Below are 21,655 nucleotides of genomic sequence, written 5' to 3' on the forward strand. Positions count from 1 at the left end.
CAGAGATTAGAGGCAGACTGCTCACGTGCCGCTTTGACATTGGTGACCAGGAGTTAGTGGTAGGCACAATCTACGCTCCAAATGAGGAGCAGGAGAGCATTTTACACAGCTCACTTTCAAGAGGCTCTATCTACGGGTGAAAGACGTCTGTTTCTGGAGGGTGACCTCAACTTAGTTTTTGATAACATTACGGACTGGTCAGCTCAAAGATTTGGGCAAATAGGCGCACTGTCTAAAGCTGGGCTTTCCCGACTGAAAGAAATAGACCTCGTAGATTTCTGGCGGGCTTCACACCGGCACGACCGGGAATTCTTACTGTTCCAATGGCCATAAAACATACACCAGACTGGACTACTTCCTGGGAACCAGGGAGCTTTACTCGACAGCGTCCAGCACAGAAATTCTCAAGGCTTCCCTCTCGAACCACGCAGCTGTGGTGACGGTAGTGTTGCTCCCACCCTCGAGACCAGCCCGTAGAGAGTGGAGGTTGAGAGACACTCTCCTCCAGCATCTGGAGGTTGTATATCAAATCAAACAATCCATAGGAGATTAGCTCTTGCATAATGACTTCCCGGACACTAATATATCCAGCATATGGAGGGGGGGCGGGTTCAAATTGGTGATCCGTGGCGCTTTTATAGCGATCTCCGTGGCAGACAAGAGATTGAGGAAGGAAAAGAGGGATAGACTGATCTTACAGGTCAGAGAGTTAGACAGCAGTTACCGGGGGATGGGAGCCCCTAGAGTGGAATGTGGCGTCAGCTTTCGTCCGCTCGTGCCCAGTATGCGCCTTTAGATTTGGATCAAGCGGACTAAGCTGCTCTCCGCTAGAAACAAGCCTTCTATGTAGGGGGGACAAATGTGGATGGCAATAAGCGGAAAAACTTAGGGAAGAGCGACAGCGTCAGAGTGTTCACACAATTGGAGATGCAAAGGGACAGCTATTATCCGATGACGGTGTGACTGCAGAGGCCTTCAGGGACTTTTATGAGAGGCTCGATTCAAGTCAATCTCTAGATAGCGTTGAAAGTATCAACTATTTTCAGGGGGTGCAGACACCTAGGCTGACACCAGAGCAAAGTGCGGTCCTGGAGGGGGATATCCGTATTGAGAAAGTAATCTCGGCCATCTTTTGGCTGAAGTTGGTCAAAGCCCTGGGCCAGGATGGCTTCACGGCCGCCTTCTACAGAACCTTCTGCCCTGAACTTGCTGCTCTTTTGACCAGGCTGCTTAACTCTTTTGCTTCTATTGGTGCTATCCCGGCCGACATGTTGGAGGCAGCTATAACTGTCATCCCCAAGCCGGAGAAAGATAAAACGAATTGCAGCACTTACAGGCCCATCTCAATGCTTAATATTGATATAAAACTGTATATGGGTATCCTAGCACAGAGATCAGGGTCCTACATGCCAGCATTAATTTACCGTGACCAGGCGGGTTTCATACTAGCGACAACCCTAGAAGGGTCCTCCACATTATAGGTAAGGCATCCAGGTTTGCTGGCAATTACATGCTCATGGCCATCGATGCTGAGAAAGCATTTGATAGGGTGCACTGGCCATATCTGGAACAGCTACTGACTCACTTTGGTTTTGGGGATCACTTTCACACCCAAATACTCAATTGTTATTGCTTTCCTACGGCCACTGTGAGAGTCAACGGAATTGGGTCACACCCACTCCCAATAGCACATACTCTTTGCGCTTTACATGGAGCCCCTGATGCATAGAGTTCGAACAAACCCTCAGATCCGGGGAGTCCCATTCGAGGGAGACAACCACACAATAAATCTTTATGCTGATGACGTGTTAGTAACTCTTAAGGACTCTGAGACTTCGCTGGGCTTTTTTCTATAGGAATTGGAGGATTTCGGAAAAGTGTCCGGGTTTAAAGTTATATGTGGGGAAATCGGTGGCCCTTAATCTCTTGCTACCCCCACAGACGGTAGAATGACTTAAGGGAGAGTATCCGTTCCAATGGTCCTCAGACTCCATCCCCTATCTGGGAGTGTGACTAGCTGCCACAACAAATGCCACGGCCAATATGAATTACACCCGCTTACTTAAGCAAGTGCACTCTGACATACTCAGATGGAAACATCATCCGATTTCCTGGCTAGGTAGGATAGCAGCCACTAAGATGACCATCCTCATCAAAATGTTGTACCTGTTCCAGACACTTCCCCTTCGCCCACCTCTGGGTGTGATCTCCAAACTGCAAGCTGAAATCGTGGCTTTTATATGGCAGGGCCGCAAACCTAGAATGAAGAGGAATCTCAGCTAGGTGGGTTGGGTATACCTAACCTCCAGCTGTACTTCCAAGTGGCACAATTAAGACACCTAGTGGAATAGAACCAAACTGAATCAGGGAAGCACTGGTTGTTTCAGGACAGGGCCGTGGCGGGCACCTTGCTGATAAAGATCCCATTTTTAAAGAAAGCCCAAAGGCCCTGTAATCTTTATGTCTTGGATATCACTAAGACTACCATCTCGACATGGGACCAGACTAACCTTCGTCACAAACTTACGAGCCAGGGCTAGGGGAAACAACTTTTCAAGCATGGCGTCGGTCCCAATGACGCTCCATGGGCCATTTCTTTGATGTTCAGGGGGTCATTTCGTTACCACAAATTAAAGCGCACTTTGGTATACCAGAGGCAGAGCGCATGCTCTACTTGCAGCTAAGACATTATGTAACACAGCCGCATAATAGAGAGGCAGCGAACCGACACCTCACTACTTATGAGCGTTGGCTCCTGTCAAAATTCTCAGACAAAGAAATAGTATCTGATTTATACAAACTGCTGAATACCCAACACTCACACATGCACAGTGCGGGACAGGGTAGATGGGAGAAGGATCTTGGGAGATCTCTTAGCAACAAAGAGTGGAAGGGCATCTGCTACAGGGATCGTCACACGGCTAGCAACATGGCACTGACTGACACACTTACGAATGTGACCAAGTACTGGTACTACACGCCAGAATGGGTACATAAGATAAATTCAACAGCTAGCGCGCTCTGCTGGAGAAACTGTGGGAAAATAGGCACACTGCTCCACTTACTATGGGACTGCCCCCATGTTCAAAGTTACTGGTCTAAAGTATTGGACAATGTTGATAAACACTCAGAGACGCAACTTCTCCGCTTTCCTGCACACATTTTACCAGGAGTACCAGACCCACTGGCATACCCGCTAAAGTCTAAGAGGGGCCGTCTGATAGGGTTGGCACTGGGCACAGCCATGCAGAATGTCCTTTCGCACGGGGGGACTTCAGAGGCGCCCAGACATACCGGATGGTTGACACGCCTTTGGCACATCCTGGGCATGGAAAAAGTTTAGAAAAGTGACTCCCTTTGGCACAGAACACCGGACACTGCGGAACCTACATCAGGACTAGTCTCTTACACAAACTGAGCTGAGCATACTAGTGGCGGGAGCCTGCTTAAAGAAACTATCGCCTTACGTATGCACAGATTAATGAAAAGAGCCATTTAAACTGTTAAACTGCAGAACGAGCTGTTGAGATATGTTGTTTTTTCCTAGTAAGGGGCAACATGTCACTTCACATGGTTTGTACTTCTTTCAAGCAGGATGCCATCAATAACATCGGATGGCTGGGCATTCACTGTTACTACATTTCCCATGATCCTGCTAAGAGTGCCAGAACCACGCAGGCGAGCCGTGACATAGACCCGCCTACGACGTCAGATGTTTTGCTGTTTGGTAACATGTTTATAATGGAGACACTGGCGTTCCGCATTTACCTTCGCGGCGCCATTGGAACGACCACGAGAGGTGCCTGAGGCTACATCGGAACAGTAAGATATGTCTGGTGTGTCCAGTGCTTGATTATTTGGCCGTGAGAGTCCGCATTTCAATCACTACGCGGAGACGCCGAACTGGGTGTAGGGTTCACTATGGGGGCTATTACTTTAGGGTATGTCACTCTTCCATTAAGAAGGGGGATGCGGGATGAGAAAGGGACACCTTGGAAAATAGGTGATTGCGCAGTGGTATAACTTCTTTCGTGTGCAGTTTATACATTGTCCCGACCTCCCCCTTCTGTCTTTGAACACAGGTTGTGTTCTTTCGAGCTCCTCCCGAGTGTTGGTGCGTGGTGACATGGGGCTTTAATTATGGATTTGGATATGGTGTATGTGTAATGCCACGTTTGACAGCGAGAGTTGTGAAACACATACTTGTGCAACAGTAGTATGATTATGGATATACATCTATTTTTAATGTTTGGAACCACAATGTGGTAAAGGGGCATTTTTTGATTAATCAGATGCAAATGGGGGCACTTGAATACATTTAATGTATGGAGAACATGGGAGTATGATGATTCGAAATTTCAGTATATTAATAAGGTTATGATACTTTTTGGATCACATTTCTAGAACTGTTTTATATCTCTCCACAGTATTTAGATTCCGTGTTGGCGGAATTTCCCTCCACATGGTCCAGATCGACTTGATCGTTTTTTTCCTCTGTAGTGCCTGACTAAGGTAAGGGGTCAGATAATACTGGGACTGATAGACGTCCCGAAGAAGACCGACGTGACCTGTTGAATGGTGGCACTATAAGGTCGAAACATGTTGACTACAGCAGTTTAAGGAGGGGTTTTGTAGGATCCTGATTTCCTTCCTTAACACTACCATCCTTCATTTAATTTTTAATCCTGACCTTGGAACCTATGAATAAAGGCATGACAGGTATCTATGAGCCAGTTTTAACCACACTATCCTGACTGCACTTTGTTCTATCACCTTACCCAGTCTTGGGTTAACACTTTTTGTTGTGAACACTGTTTGTCACATCTGAGTTTGTCTACATCTCTGTGTCTTGTATTTCCCCTTCCGTATGCTCCGCCCTGTACGTGGCTACGCCAGGGCGTTTTGTAAGCAGACCCGGTGATGAAGCATGTCACACACATTTGTGTGTGAGTGAGGGCAGTTTTCCAAAACACTGCTTTTTCATCCCTCTCTTGGGGTCATTCCCTCTCAACCTCTTTATGTGCGTATATGTGATCCTAGGGGGTTCGGGGTGGTAGAGTAGTTTTTTACCCTCTCCCCTTTCTTGTGTGATATAACTTGGAAAAAATAACACACACACTCGTTGGCAAAGGCACAGACTTTCGAGAAGCATGGCTTCCCTTCCTAACTCTATTGACACAAGAGTTTTGTGAGCTCACATGTCTTAAATACCTATGCTTGCTGCGACTGCCAGAAGATGGGGCACCACCAGCTCCGGTTTAATCTTGGAGTGAGCTGTTTGACTGTGTACTTGAATCAAAGCAGGGTTGATTGGAGGAGGGGTGGGGAGGGAGGGATTGAGGTCTAGTTCTTTTATGTTATATTTGTTGCATATATGTCTTAAAGCAGGGGTTCTGCGTAGCCCACGGAGAAAGCTTACTGTTCATTGACAGCACCTCTGACCTATATTGCCTTTTTGTCATTTTGTTGTTTTGTCTTCAATACAACAATAAAACAGAGTTAAACCATAAAATGGTCTAACAAGGATTATGACAGAAGGGGCCAGATGTAGGAGGCCAAATACCGGTCGGTAACAGCCGATTTCGTCCGTTACCGACCGGTATTTGGAGTTACAGATGTAGGGGGCCTTAAATTTACCGATTCGGTATATTTACAGATTCTGTAAATTTACTGATTCTGTAAATTTACCGAATCGCAAATTTGTGATGTAGGTGTTACTGAAAACAGTGCCACCGGCCCTTAAGAATTAGTTATTTACCATGACATACTATGTCATGGTAAATAACGAATTCCTGTGTACATGCACATCTGTGCATGTACACCTGTGCCATGTGGCACACATACATGCCCTAAGGGGGCATGTATGTGTGCCACATGGCACACAAGCCAGAATCAGGGGTGCAACAAGGTGTCAAAGTGACCCCTTGCAAATTCGGTAATTTTACCGAATCGATATTTATCGATTCGGTAATTGACATTGATTCCTATGGGCCTCAAGGCCCATAGAAATCAATGGCAATTACCGAATCGGTAAATAACGATTCGGTAATTACCGAATGTTACAGATTCGGTAAAAAAAAAAAATCGGTAAAAATACCTGCATAGCATTTACCGATTTGTAAATACCGAATCGGTAAAATTCAGTATTTACGAATCGGTAAATACTAATTACCTACATCGAGCCCTACAACTCTTCTATATCCATGTTTTGTCAGAGTGAGTAACTAGCACCAAAATGCTTGCCTACTGTGGTCGTCTGTGAAATTCCTTTTAACAAAATACATATCAGTAGGCTTTACAATCTACCCTTAAATACCTATTGACTTTAACATATGCTTTTCACAATCAAAATGTCAGGCCTACTGCCTTTATCATAACATTTCATAATAAACAAATCATGCTTGAAGCCCAATTGTTGGCTTGCTGGCAAAATCAACTCAGCTCTGCTGCATCAAGTATAAACTTGCAGCAAGCCAAAGAATGCAAAACGTGCAGTCTTTTTAGTGTGCTTACACAAATTTGGCCCAATTCGATCCTTTACTCAGGGGAACCAACAGGAAGTGGAGCCTAAGCGCCACTCTCAATAGGACTCAGAGAGCTCTTTTTTGTTGATCACATAATGTAAAGTGACAGTTGCACGGTCAAGCCAGACCTAAAAATCCATGTAGGCTAATGACTACCTTGTCCCATCTGTGCTGCTTCCAGAGAAAAACACTGTAGATAAACTAGTTATCTAAGCCACTTTAATACCATTAAGATGTCATGAGTGGGCCCCTAAAAGTTGACCCTCAGGCAGCTGGATAAATAAATAATATGATTACAGTAGTGTGGAGGGTGTAAGAAATTGGGTTACTGGTTAAGGGGGATGATACTCTTCCCAAGCGGCAATCACAATCCTTGTCAGGCTTAACTTGGAGGCAATGTGTAAAGTATTTATACAGCAATTCAAGCAGTATAAACGCGAAACACAACACAAGAAAATCGCACACCAATTCATAAAAAAGTTTAATAAATAAATCAAGACCAAAACAACAAAAATCCAATCTGTAGAATCAGAGATATGCAGTTTTAAAGATTTCAGTGACAATAATGCCAAAAAGTACAAAGCACCAACCGTGGTTATCTCATCGCGCTGGACCAGGACAAGTCACAAGTTCAGGTCAGCTGAGATGGAGCGTGGACCAGCTGAAGGGGCCCACTTAGGTTTGCTGAAGACAGTACTTTAATCATGGTTGAGAAGAGATGCGAAGTCCCACATTGAGGATGAGTCGAGCAGCAGAGGCAATGCAAGGCCAAGGAGAAGAGAAGCATTACGCAGCTGCGATTGTGGGAAGCTGCAAAATGTGATGCGATTTCCTTGTGTGGAGATGTATTGCTTAGGGGTGGTTCCGATTGCTGCTTTGGGTGAGGCGATATCCTTGCGTGGAGATGTGTGGGGCAGCAGCAGCCCTGATGGGTGGTGCAAAATCCTTACATTAAGGAAATCCACTCAGCAAAGGCAATACATCGGTTCCGAGGGCGATGTGTTGAATAGCAGAGGGGATACGCAGGATCTGCTGTAGATTCACAGCACCCCGGAGAAGATGCTTTGGTTCTGGTTAATCCATGGATGGGCTGGCAGAGTACGTTCAGGCCACTTTCAAGGGTCCAGATCTGGGGTGGCACCACTTGGGAGGGAGGAACTCACAGATGGCCGAGTCCAGGTTGTTGGAAGCCTGCTCTGTCCCTAAGGCTTCTGATCAGGAGGAAAGCAATCTAGATCTTGGAGTCACTAATCAGAGTAGGGCAGCAGTCCTTCAGAGTAGCAGTCCAGTAGAAGGGGGAGACCTTTCACTAGCTCAGCAGTCCATCTTCATGGCAAAGTCCATAGGTCCAGAAGTGTAATGAAGAGTTGGGTCCAAGGGGAAAATATTTCTACCTGGTCCCACTTTAAAGTGTAGGAAGCTTCTAGAGGTTTCCACCACCCCCTGAGTCCCTGAGATGTCTGGCATCCTCTTCCACCCTGTCCTGGCCCCAGCTTGTCTGGGGTCACACAAGACGAGTTACAAAACCTTTGTGCCACAGGCAGAGCCGTTGTTATATGCAAGTGTGGTAGGTGACAGATCCTCATTAACTCTGAGTGGACAATCCTGCCAACACCTATCTTGCCTTTGTCTCACTGTCTTGGACAAACACACAAATACCAACTGCCAGCTACACCTTGTAATGTGACCCAAAATCAGGCTACAGGCACTAAATGCTGAGGACCAGAAAATGGCAACTTTCAAAAAGTGCCATTTTCAGAATTGTGATTAAAAATCCGACTTTACCATAAAAGAGGTATTTTCATTACAATTCTACAAACACCAAACTTGAGCTGTCTTGCTGCTCCCAATTGAAATTTATCACATATTAAATGTAATATCATAACCCAATGTTATCCCATGGGAGAGGTAGCCCTTGCAGTAGATAAAACATTAATTTAGATGCTTTTCACCACCAGGGCATGTCCTACTTTGTAAATACACTGCACCCTGCCCTATGAGCTGTTCAGGGTCTAACATAGGGATGACCTATATCTACTAAAAAGGAAGGTTTGGGCCTGGCAAAAAGTTTAATTTGCCAGGTTGAAATGGCAGTTTCAGATTGCTCACACAGGCTGCATTTGCAGGCCTGAGACATGTTTAAGGAGCTGCTTAAGTGGGTGGCACGATTAATGCTCCTGGCTGACTAGTAGTATTCAATTTACAGACATTTGGTATGTGTATTACCATTTTACTAAGGACGTACAAGTAAATAAAATATGCTAATTAGGTGTAAGCCAATTAAACATGTTTAAAGGAGGGAGCACAAGCACTTTAGCACTAGTTAGCAACTGTAAAGTGTGCAGAGAACTAAAGCCAGCAAAAACAATGTCAGCAAAACAAGAGGGTTAAAGGCAGAACATTAGGGGAGACCCATGGCAAGGATCCTAGGTCAAATCCATGTCACCCTACCTGAAAGTGGGGCAAATTAGCCAACCTCCTGGGATTTCTCCTCACTAAGTCGGAAAAACCTGGAGAGACCATCAGCATTGGGGGGGTCTGCTCCAGGGTGGTGTTCCACTGTAACATCCATTCCCTGTAGAGAGATGGGCCACTTCAGCTGTTTAGGATTCTCACCCCTCATCTGCAGTAGACATCTGAGGGGGTCTGTGGTCTGTCTGAACACGGAAGTTGGCACCAAACATGTATGGTCTCAACTTGTTCCCAGACCACTACAAAGGCTTCTCATTTGATTGCTCTCCACCTCTGTTCCCTGGGAAGTAACCTCTTGCTAATGAAGGTTACAGTTTGCAGGTTGATCCAGGACCTCCTTTCTTCCCAGGCCTTTGTTCGCAAATCATGGGAGTCCTCACTCTGCCTGACAGGAGGTCAGAAATCAGTCTTGGTGGCAGCAAGCATGGGCAGTCCATGTTTGCCAGCTAGAGCAAAGAGAAGCTGGGGCAAACTGAGGGGCAACCTCTAAGGTACCCACTCGGGTGCATGCTACATTACCCTTGGCTTGAGAAACATGTCAGGGGTGAGAAGGCACGTTGTTTAACACCAAGCATGACATATTTAGGCAGTGCCATAATGGAGCTTCCAACCTCGGGTTTGCCCGGGTGCCAGCACATGTAATCCTTGGACCGTCTATCACTTATAGAGTCCTTTAATGGCAAGGGGCACCATAAGGGTCATATAAGCTTGTACTTACATGTCCATACCTTTGATATAATGCACTGTTGAAAATAGCAATGTGTATGTACATAAGCGGCGTTCATTTGTGTTCACTGTACCTCTTGTCGTAAGCAGAATGGACATTGCAGACCACAGACTGTGTTATCCCGCCAGCATAGACCCATACACGCATATATACAACAGCCATTTTAGGTACCGTGGTCGCTCTGTTTTCGATCACCAGCTCCCTTCCCTGACCCTGCAAGCTTCCCCCATGCACCCTGATCGCCCCCGCTCTCACATGCACAAGTCATGAGCCCTCCCCTCCCGCATGACTCTGTCTCTGAGAATCGCACCCCGCGCCTGACCAACACCTCCTTTCCCTCCATGAATACCCCTCCTTTGATGACCTCTTCCTCTGACCCTAATTGTCTACATGGACCGCTGGTCATCCCTTAGCCTGAGGATACAGTTTATTGCCCACTACTGTATGCACTCGCCTCTCTTGAAAAGAGCTACTATTGATCATGACTTCCCCACCCCCTGAGATTCGATCAGGAGCACACATTCCAAAAGAATCAGCAGAACACTCAGCTGCGTGACAGCCGCCTCCTATTGTATGGAGGATAAGGGCCCCTACTGTAGCCACGTGTTGGAATATCTTCGTACTTCACAATGTCTTGATTGTAATAAAGGATGCATGTGTGCCACAAACCTGTGTATAAAAGACGAAGCCTCAGAGAAACTTGTTAGAGCACCTCCTGAAGACACTATGAGAGTGCCCGAAATGACATGCTCTCCTCATGAGAAATAAACTCTGTTCTTGTTTTCCTGCCTTCAGCGCCCGTCTCTTCATTTGGTAATTATTCAAGATGGGAACTAAGAGTCGCCCTGCACCAGCAGCCTGGGCATCGGGTGCGATATGGGCTGACTTTTCCACAATTGGCGTCCCAACGCGGGGTCCATCAGCGACATAAGGTCCGGTAAGAGAGGTCCAGACGATGGGGTGAACATCTAAATAATTGGAGTATACCTGCCTTGAGAGGGCCCTCGTCCGGCTGCCGATTGAATGAACTTCACCGATTCTGAACGGACCTCTCTCAAGTGACCTATTGTCCTGACTGGAATCCCACAGGACTGCTGCGGTAAAAACATGGAGAAAAGAGAACGATCGGGCGCTGGAAAAAGGAAGGCGAAGAACTGTCCACATGGTCCGGTCCGGGTAAGGTTAAGTAGGACGTCTTTACGTATGATTGGTAGGATGGCTTTATCCATCTGATTGATTGATTGATTGTTGATATTGGAAACGGTATTTAGATACTGGTATTGTTCATTGATTGGTTCATTTAGCCTTGGGTGCTACTTGAAGTATTGGTTCTCTTGGAGACATTCTCTGTCTGCAAACAGCGACAGATAGGAACGTCTGTCTCCCTTTGCAGATAGTGAAGGATAGGTAATGCAGACTTTTGTCCCCATTGTAATCCGTCATGCCTATCTTTTCTCCCCATTGATTGCTTGTTAATCGGTTTTTATCGATTATTGCTTTTTGAGATATTCCCTGTCTACAAACGGGGACGAATAGGAATATTCTGTCTCCCTTTGCAGATAGTGAAAGATAGGTAATGCAGACTTTTGTCCCATTGTAATCCGTCATACCTATTTTTTTCTCCCCATTGATTGATTGTTTGATCGAGCATTGAATTGCTCGAAGTTGGTTCTCTCAAGGATCTTCTCTGCCTACAAACGGGGAAGAATAGGAATATTCTCTCTCCCTTTGCAGATAGTGAAGGGTAGGTAACGCAGGTTTTTGCCCCCATTGTAATCCGTCGTGCCTATTTCATTCCTCATTGATTGATTGTTTGTCCGAACATTGATTGTTCGGAATCGGTTCTTTTTGGAGGTATTCTCTGTTTGCAAATAACATAGAGAAAATGCTCTGTCTAGTCTTTGCAAGTAGTGAAGGGTAGGTAATGCGGACCTTTGTCCCCCGTTGTAATCTGTCATGCCTATCTACTCCCCATTGATTGATAAACCAGTTCCACCCGGACCATTTACTAGAGGTAGGTCATCTGGCCCGACCAGAGAGCACCCTAGTGAAAAGGACATATGCAATAATAATGAAGTGATCACTATATCCTGTTAACAGAAACTTTAACACAAAACAAGCTAGAAAAGAAAGAAATAGGAAAACGAAATCAGAAGGCCACTGATGGAATTTTTATTAAATAACGAATAAGGAAACGATAACAATACTTAACAATGAAACATATGATTGTCCTAGAAACAAGAAACGTTAGAAATAAGCCCGTAATAAGAAACCTGAAAATGATAAGAGAAGCCAAGCTTGACATTGCGACGGCCACGAGGCAACGAAGCCTCATCGCCCCTCACTGCTCCAAACATATCTGTCCCACCGCCTGCCACGCCCCAAATAACGGCAACCTGGAAAAGATACAAGTCAGCAGACATCCGCCCTATTCTGGAAACTCCCAAAGTACAACAGGTTTGCGGCTCCGCCCAGGCGGAAGCAACATATGTAGGGCGGGTCCTGCTGCCAGCCGTCGGCCGGAGGTCATCGCATGAGGTGGGCCTGAGGAGAGGCTGGGGCCGACGGGATCCGGCCGCGATAATGGCTACGACAACCCTGGAGAGTTGCAGGGGGGGGAATGTCCATGCCCCGACCCCCTCTCTCTCAGACAGTCTGGACCAGCTTCCCTAAGAGGCCTGGGGGTGGAGAGGCCACTGCGCAAATAGCCCGAAGGCGGCACCACGCGCCAAGGTCTGCCCCACCGGATGAACCAAGGGACCCGTTCCTGGGGCCAGAGCGAAGAGCGTCCGGCCGCCATCAACCGGAGGCCCGGCCCGAAACGTGCTAGGCGCCACTTCTTCTATAATGGCTGCAACAACACTGGGGGGGGGGGATGTCTTGCACATGCCTCCGACCCCCCCCTCGTCCTCATCGCCTGGTCCGGCCATAACAAATGTCAAGCGAGACGCCGTGGGGTGCACCGGGAGGGAGAGGCGGCGCGAACGAGCCTCTCCCACCTCCCCAGGTGGAGGTTCCCCAGCTGCACCCCCAACGCTCCTCGCACCCAGCAAAAGGGTTCGTCCACTGTGGCAATGCTGCAACGCCTCACCCGGCAGGTTGGAGCCCGTCCGCTCATTTGACCCCGCGATTGCCGGTAGCTGCTGAACTCTCAAAATGGCGGTCAAACTTGCAAGAGCGGGCCCAGCATGAAGGAATGGCCCGGTTGCTTGCTGATTCCACCATCATAAAAGTTCTCCTCGACCTTGAGGATTCTAGAGGAGCCGCGGGAGTCCCCGACTCCCGCAGATACCCCCGATGGGGAATGACTGCCATGATTGCCCACGGAACGATGGAGATGTAGCCGCAGGACGTCGGCGCTCCCATGCTGTCGCCAGCCTCAGTTTGAATGACTAAGATCCTGCAGACTGCAGTTCGGAACAGTTCCGGCGAAAACCCCAGTATGACCCGGTAGGAAAAGTGTTGCCTCCCTCCCCCTTTTGACTGATGGTTCAGACCACCGATCCTTTCTTTTGCCCTTTAACGGAACTTTTTGGACTGCCAAAAGGAAGCTCTAGGCCAACCACAAGTTAGTGGAGATTTAGACTATGCCTGGATCTGCCTGACTGCACCCAAAATGGCGCAGACGCAAATAAAACTCTCAACTCCTTATTGTACCCCGATTGCTCAGCCTTGGTGTCATGGGATATGTATGAAGTTTTTTTTTTTTTTAAAACATATAGATTGATATAGGATGTGTACTGATTATATGTTCGGACAATGGATTGATATTGGATGTATACTGTCAGTTCGGACAATGAATTGATATGAGATGGGTACTGATTATGTGTTCGGAAAATGAAAGACAATGAATTGACATGAGATGGGTACCGATTGAGCATTTCGGACAATGAATCGTTGTTAAGTTTTAGCGCATCATGACTATTGAAAGTTCGAAATTTCAATGCTTATGATACTCGCTCGCACTAAAAGATTCGATATGATTTTTATTGCACTTGGCGCACTTTCTATGAAATTAACGACCACCGACTCCATTAGGTTTTCCACTAATAAAGTATCCCCGCATCTACAGTTCCAGCCTGCTCCGTGGCCGGCCCACGGGGTTGTAGGCCCGTATTTGTGCACCGACATTCTTATTAAAGATTTTTTTGGGAAAAAGCTAATGTAGTTGTCACGCGTACATTAATAAGTTTCAAATAAATGACCACTATTTCCGATATAACTAAAATACAGATGAAATGACTCAGCTCGATTAGATAAGGGTTAAAAGGTATAATATATAGAGATATTGCAGATATGGAGGGTCCAAGTTTTAGTTGTGTATTTTTTCCTTTTTTGTACAGCCAAAAGCAACCGCTAAAGATCCTGGTATTTAGCCTATACTTTATATGCTACCTGTATAAGAGGAGTCACACTAACGGTCCACCTGGGCTTGAACGCCCAGTTGGCAGGGACTGCATCCCGTGGAGATAGGCCGAGTATGCAGTAAGTAAAAGCCTTTCTGGGTTTATGCACGTTAATGTGTCTATCAATGTAGCCCCTGCCCCCTTCTTTTTCCCTTTCTCTCTGCAGGTCACATCGGAATGTCGATTAATGTATGGAAATGGTGATCTAATGGACGAAGAGACGGGAAAAAGGCGTTTGATTATGGTACCTAACCGCGACAAACCCCGAATAATGCAACCAAAAATGACGTACAATAATGAATACATTCCTACGTTTAACTAAATAGGGAAAGTTTAAGGAATATTCCGAGGTAAGGTTTACACAAGTATCCTCCGCCGAGAGGACTAGGAATATTGCCAATATTTAAACACCTACTACCTCCTTTTTCGCATCCTAATAGACATGTAACTCCAAGCTGCCCCATTGTTCTCCAACTGACACCAACTGTTGTCTCAGCCTGGAAACACATTCGCTAAAATGACTCGAAAATACCACCGTGAGCATTAGCCCGACCAGGTTAGTTCATGACCAAGTGGCAGAGACGTAAGTGTGTGCAACCACAACCTCCAGTAAAGGCAGCCGACAATAAAAAGAAAAAAAAAAGTAAAGAGAGCTTAGGATGCTGAGAATGCGCAGCATACAGGAAAAGATAATTTTGGCCAATAACTGTTCTATGTTTTGTCTTGGATTTTTTGTACATAATACATGTACTGTCTTCCCCGTCTAAGTTTGTGTATACGTGATGCATGGATCTACGTCATCCCTCTGCCTGTGTTTCCGTAGTACTTAATCCCTGTTGTTTTGTGTTGTGTGTGTGCTGAATGGCCCATTATTGTACACGTCTCTCTCTCTCTCTCTCTCTCTCTCTCTCTCTCTCTCTCCCTCTCTCTCTCGCTCCATGTCATGCGTGTACAGAATGGACCATTTAGAGTGCAATCTCTCTCTCTCTCTCTCTCTCTCTCTCTCTCTCACTCTCTAAAGCCCCCCCCCTGTTCCCTCTTTCCTTGTATGATAACGTTGTGCCCCCCCGGCACAACACCTAATTGGGTCTCCTCGAACACAAAGGTGTTTGGAAAAATTGACAGGAACTAAAACGACTGTGACTTGCCATATTACTACCTCTCCTTTCTGCAAAACAATAGGACCCGAGTTGGTCATGAAAGAAAGGACGGGTCAGACGACTAACGTCCCCTAATCTGGCCTTTTATGGGGGGACTATAACGTCAATGGCCTTCTGTTTCTCGGTTCGCTAGAAATGCAATTCCCAATGCACCGACCACTTCACCCCTCTGCACTTAAGTGCGGATGCCCAGAATACCCCACTTCTCCCGATCGACCCCAGCTCCCTGTCCAAAGCGCCCACGCTTCCCCCGATTAACCCCAGCTTCATGTCAGCCGCCCTCGAAAGCGAAATTGATGACCTTGATTAACGGCCACCCCCCAAGAAAAGCATGTTTTATATCTGCCCCCTCCCCCTTCTTCATGACGATAACGCCCCTGCTTATAAGAGTTAGCCGACCGCGAAGGGAAATGTAAGATTGTCGATACTTGGGTTAAAGGGAAGGACGAGTCTCTACATAAGGACTCGATTTTGAGTTTTGATGTAATGCACTGTGTATAAAGGTCAAATTTGTCTCCACATACTCACGAATGAACGCCAAACAGGTTTTATGAATTCAATGGTAATGCCCTCCTACAGACTCCTTAAGTGACGACTTCTGACTGTGACCGATGAACTTTTCTCCACCTACATAGGATTGGGGACGGAATTGAAATGTATAAATATCTTCTCCTACCAGTTTTCTAAAACTTGCTTTTTGTACTCATTTAAAGATACAATCGCCGGAGGAGAGGAGCTGGACGTGACGCACAGCCTGGCCACAGATCATGGAGCACGTGTGACCGCGACCAAGGGTGGAGCCACCGAGCAACGAGACGCGGGACGAGGCACCACTCCCAAACTCGGCAGATTAAGGAATAAAGGACTACCTTGAAGCCCTCGATTTGCTGCCCCACTCGTGCCTGAAGTCCCGTCCCCTTTTTGAGTCCGACTAATGGGCCTGCCTGCTCGTTATCCTTTGCTCCCTTGGTCCCTTGGTGTGTTCAAAGATCTGGCCCCACTCCGCCCTCTCTTCCCTTGATTATCCAACAAACTCACCCTTTTCTTGCACAAACTTTGACTATAGAATTAGGTTTTGCCACTGAAGAAGAAAGACACGCAGGTGCCCAGCATAAGGCACCCCTAAGAAGATCAGTTAGGAAACAGGACTGTGATCTAACAGCAGAGGACTGATCGCACCCTGCAACGCGTAAGGATGATTCAGAGCTGGACTTATAGCTCCACCGCCGGTGCTCAAAAGCGCCAACGAAAAGAAAACGGACTACCCGAGTCTACCAGTGGTGGCTCGTCGTTGAAAAGACATTTTCGCTAAACCCCCCCTTCCTGAACTTTCTACCCACCCCTTGACTAGTTGCTTACATTGAACTGAATTCCTCCCTCAACTATTTTTATTGCTTTTAAAAATGTTTCATCGATCACTCAGGTCCAAAAGTCTCATATAGCACTTTTTACTGTATGTTGATGTCATCGGAGAAAAAGTCAGAACCTGATTCCTTGATTGACCCCGACAAAGTGTTATGCCGATCTCTAGATTTGTATGAATAACGCAACGACTGTAAACTCATATGTCCCGCATTCCGCCAATTTTATCGACTGCATATGGTTACACGCAATTTACTAGCATTTGACGAACGTTATTTCATTTTGCCACGCATGACTATACGTACACCCCGTCAGTTAGTATAAACACAAAAGAACTAGCTTACGTTAAAAAGCGGCGACTGTTGAAAATAGCAATGTGTATGTACATAAGCGGCGTTCATTTGTGTTCACTGTACCTCTTGTCGTAAGCAGAATGGACATTGCAGACCACAGACTGTGTTATCCCGCCAGCATAGACCCATACACGCATATATACAACAGCCATTTTAGGTACCGTGGTCGCTCTGTTTTCGATCACCAGCTCCCTTCCCTGACCCTGCAAGCTTCCCCCATGCACCCTGATCGCCCCCGCTCTCACATGCACAAGTCATGAGCCCTCCCCTCCCGCATGACTCTGTCTCTGAGAATCGCACCCCGCGCCTGACCAACACCTCCTTTCCCTCCATGAATACCCCTCCTTTGATGACCTCTTCCTCTGAACCTAATTGTCTACATGGACCGCTGGTCATCCCTTAGCCTGAGGATACAGTTTATTGCCCACTACTGTATGCACTCGCCTCTCTTGAAAAGAGCTACTATTGATCATGACTTCCCCACCCCCTGAGATTCGATCAGGAGCACACATTCCAAAAGAATCAGCAGAACACTCAGCTGCGTGACAGCCCCCTCCTATTGTATGGAGGATAAGGGCCCCTACTGTAGCCACGTGTTGGAATATCTTCGTACTTCACAATGTCTTGATTGTAATAAAGGATGCATGTGTGCCACAAACCTGTGTATAAAAGACGAAGCCTCAGAGAAACTTGTTAGAGCACCTCCTGAAGACACTATGAGAGTGTCCGAAATGACATGCTCTCCTCATGAGAAATAAACTCTGTTCTTGTTTTCCTGCATTCAGCGCCCGTCTCTTCATTTGGTAATTATTCAAGATGGGAACTAAGAGTCGCCCTGCACCAGCAGCCTGGGCATCGGGTGCGATATGGGCTGACTTTTCCACAGCACCCTGCCTCTTAGGCTTTAGGAGGCATTTCTTAGGAGTGACTGACATATATCAATGATAGTGCATTTGACTTTGACAAATGTGGTGAGAGCAAAGTCAAGTTCGAACAGTTTGCACAGCTCCTGCAGTCTGCGATAGCAGGCCTGCTGTCGGTAGTTTATTTGTGTCTCTCAGGGTGGCACGAACAGTGCTGCAAGCCCTGGGAATCCTCCTTCCCACCTATGCCCAGGGTACCACTGATACCATGTGCTAGTGGCTTATAAGGGGGGGACGTCCTTGTCAGTTTCGGTTGCCAATTACATCAATTTTATGGAGAGAGTACTGACACTAGAGCATGGTTAGCAGACTTCAGTGCACTGTCAGAGTTGAAAACCAACATCTAGTATTCCAAATGGGGGCAACAAGTGTGGGGGGGACATCTGCAAAAAACCTTGTTTTCTCACAGCGCAGATCTGCAAAACAAAAACTGAACATGTGCTTTCTTGCATATGAGTTATTCAGCTCCTTGTAATCCTCCACATCACTGCCATTCACCCACCCATCCAGTTCCTTGCAAAATGCATCTACACAATCCAACCACGACTGATCGGCCAGCTTCTGGTGTCCCTAAACGTTTGACTATACTTTTCAGGTGTGAGACAATATTTCCTGACAAGGGTTTCCTTCATAGGGGATACCTAATCCTCCCTTCTTTAGGGCCATTAGGGCATCCCTCCCCTCGATAGGGATATGTTTCCTGTCTGCCAGCTCCTCAGGTGACAGGCCTTGAGCAGACACACTGCTGTCTGCTCAGGCATGGAACTCCAACTCAGGAAACAAGTCATCTCCAACAGCTGACTTCTGCATCTGAAGTCCCCCATTCGGGCCATGCTCTTGCCCCTCCACATAATCCTCTCCATACTAGTCATTTGTCATTACTGGCAATGGGTGGGCCTACGCCCATCCCCTAAGAGCCTTTTGGAGCGCCACCTTTCTGGGGCTCCTTTTGGCGGGCACCCAGTCTTCTTACAAACTTATCTGAGCTCAGCCAGAGTGTAGCTCTCCAGATTGAGGAGCTCAGATTCCATTCTTGCCGGTGCAGCCACAGTCTCAGTCTGGTAGAGTAAGAGTAAATTTGGAAAAAACAAAAAAGCTAGTCAAGGAGAAATTTGAAACTCAAATTGGTCTCAGATTATTTTTCTTGGATTTTCAGTGTACCACAAAATCACCATATGTATCTGCACAACCACAAGTCCTAATCCTCACCACTGATGACCAATGTAAGAAATTGTGTTTCTATTTAGATGGGTGTAAAATCATTCTCAAGCAGCAACCACAATCCTTGTCAGGGTGAGATCACAACAAAACCAAATTAACAGTACTCAACCCTCTGGTAGCTTGGCACAGAACAGTCAGGCTTATCTTTGAGGCAATGTGAAAAGTATTTATGCAGCCCGTCAAACAATCAAGTGGAAACACAACACAATAAAATCCTACAAAAATTTAGTATATTTTAATAAATTAATCAAGACTGAAACCACACAAATCCAATCAGTAGAATCGGAGATATGCAATTGTGAGATTTAAGTGAAAATGGTGCCAAAAAGCACAAGGTGCAAACCGTGGTAATCTGGTCCTGCTGAATCAGGACAGTCACAAGTTCAGGCTGAGCGTGCTGGAGCACGGGCCGGCTACAGGGACCCACTTAGGTCCTCTGAACGTAATACCTTAATCATGGTTGGCAAGAGATGCGAAGTCCAGCACTGAGTATAAGTCGTGCAGCAGAGTAGATGCAAGGTCCAGGCAAGAAGATGCATTGCACATTACCAGTTCAGGAGAGTTGTGAAGTGCGATGGAATGCCCTTGCATGGAGATGCATCGTGCTACAGCGGTTCTGATTTGCTGGGTTGAGCAAGAAGATGTCCTTGTGTAGATATGCATCACTCTGCAGCGGTGCCAATGTGCTGAGATGGGCGATGCAAAGTCCTTGCATCGGGGAAGTCTGTGCACCAGAGGGAATGCATCCATTCAGGGGGCGATCCGTTGAGCAGCTGAGGTGATGCGCCGGTTCTGTGGGAGATGCACCGTGCCACGGAGAAGATGCATTGGTTCTGCTGAATCTACAGATGGGCTGGCAGAGCACCTTCAGGCCCACTTTCACTGAAGGGTCCAGGACTAGGGTGGCACCACTTGGGAGGGCAGGACTCACAGGTGGCAGAGTGCAGGTGCTGAGTTCAAGTTTCTTAGAAGGCTGTTCCGTCCCTGAGGCTTCTGATCAGGAGGGTCGCCAACTAGACCTTGGAGTCACTCTGGGGTCCTGGGTTTGGAGATCTCGGTCCAGTCCTTCTCACTTAAACAAAAGGTCAGCACAGCAGTCCAGCAGAGTGTCAGTCCTTTCAACAGCGCAGCATTCCTTCTTCCTGACAAAGTCAAAAGGTCCAGAAGTGTACTGAAGACTTGGGTCTGAGGGCATAATTAGACGTGAAGCAGAGGAAGATTCTAGATGTTTCCACTCCCAAAGATGTCAGGCATCCTCTCTCTTCCTGTCCTGGCCCCAGCTTGTCAGGGGATCACAAAAGAGTAGTGATAAACCCTTTGTGAGAGTGCTCAGGTGGAGTCTTTGTGATGTGCAAGTGTGGTTGGAGAACTCCTCCCCCTTGTTAACTCAGACTGGCTGATCCTGCCAACACCTATCATCCCTTTGTCTCACGGTCTAGGAGCAATACATAAAGACCAACTACCAGCTACACCTAATCATGTGGGCCAGAATTAGGCGGAATACACCAAATGGTTAGGACAAGGACATGCCAACTTTCTAAAAGTGGCATTTTCAGAATTATGATTAAAAAAATCCAACCTTACAATTAAAGAGGGCTTTTAATTAAAATTCTATAGACGCTAAACTTAAGCTGTCTACGAGCTCCTAATTGAAAGCTATCACTTAATAAATATAACAAGGTTGTTCAATGTGATGATTATTAGAGCAAAAATTGGTCTGAAGCTGTAATAGTGCATTACGTAGTTCTAGCAAATGTTTTGATGATTATGTGAGTTAAAATTGGTCTGCGGTTGTAATAGTGTGTCATGTTTGTCTAGTAAATCCTTGTCATATTTTATGGTTGCATTTTAAAATTATAGAACCCAGCGATGAATTCTCTTCAACCGTGAAAAAATGGAAACTGGCAGAGTTATTAGATATCAAATTGTTTGACAGACTGTAATTGTGTGGAGGGTGTTAAAGGTTCTTCAGGTTTTAACTCGTCTATTTTTAATGCTGTAAAATATTTTATATATTTTAGCATTTTTATTTAGAAATTTGTTTTAATTGTGTATTACGAACGGATCATGAAATTGTGCTTTTTAATACCCAATCCATGTGTTAAAATCAACTGTTCTTTAAGTGTATAATAGGAATGTGTTTCTTTTTATGTGCTTTTATGGTCTAAAAGACCGAAATGAAGTTTAATTGAATTGAATTGAATTAAATAAGGTAACCCAATGTTATCTTATTGGAAAGGCAGGGCTTGCAGTAGTAAAAAAGCTAATTTAGTAATTTTTCACTGGCAGGGCATGTAAAATTTAAAAGTACATGTCCTATTTTTTTTTTAAATACACTTTACTCTGCCTTCAGGGCTCTTCAGAGCCAAACCTAGGTGTGATGTATATGTAATCAAAAGGAAAGTTTGGGCCTGGCAAAAGGTTTCTTTTTTCAGGTCAAAATGGCAGTTTAAAACTGAACACAGAGGCTGCATTGGCAGACCGGAGACATATTTAAGGGGCTACTT

The sequence above is a fragment of the Lissotriton helveticus genome, chromosome 12, assembly GCF_964261635.1.
Source record: "Lissotriton helveticus chromosome 12, aLisHel1.1, whole genome shotgun sequence".
NCBI classification, from domain to species: domain Eukaryota; kingdom Metazoa; phylum Chordata; class Amphibia; order Caudata; family Salamandridae; genus Lissotriton; species Lissotriton helveticus.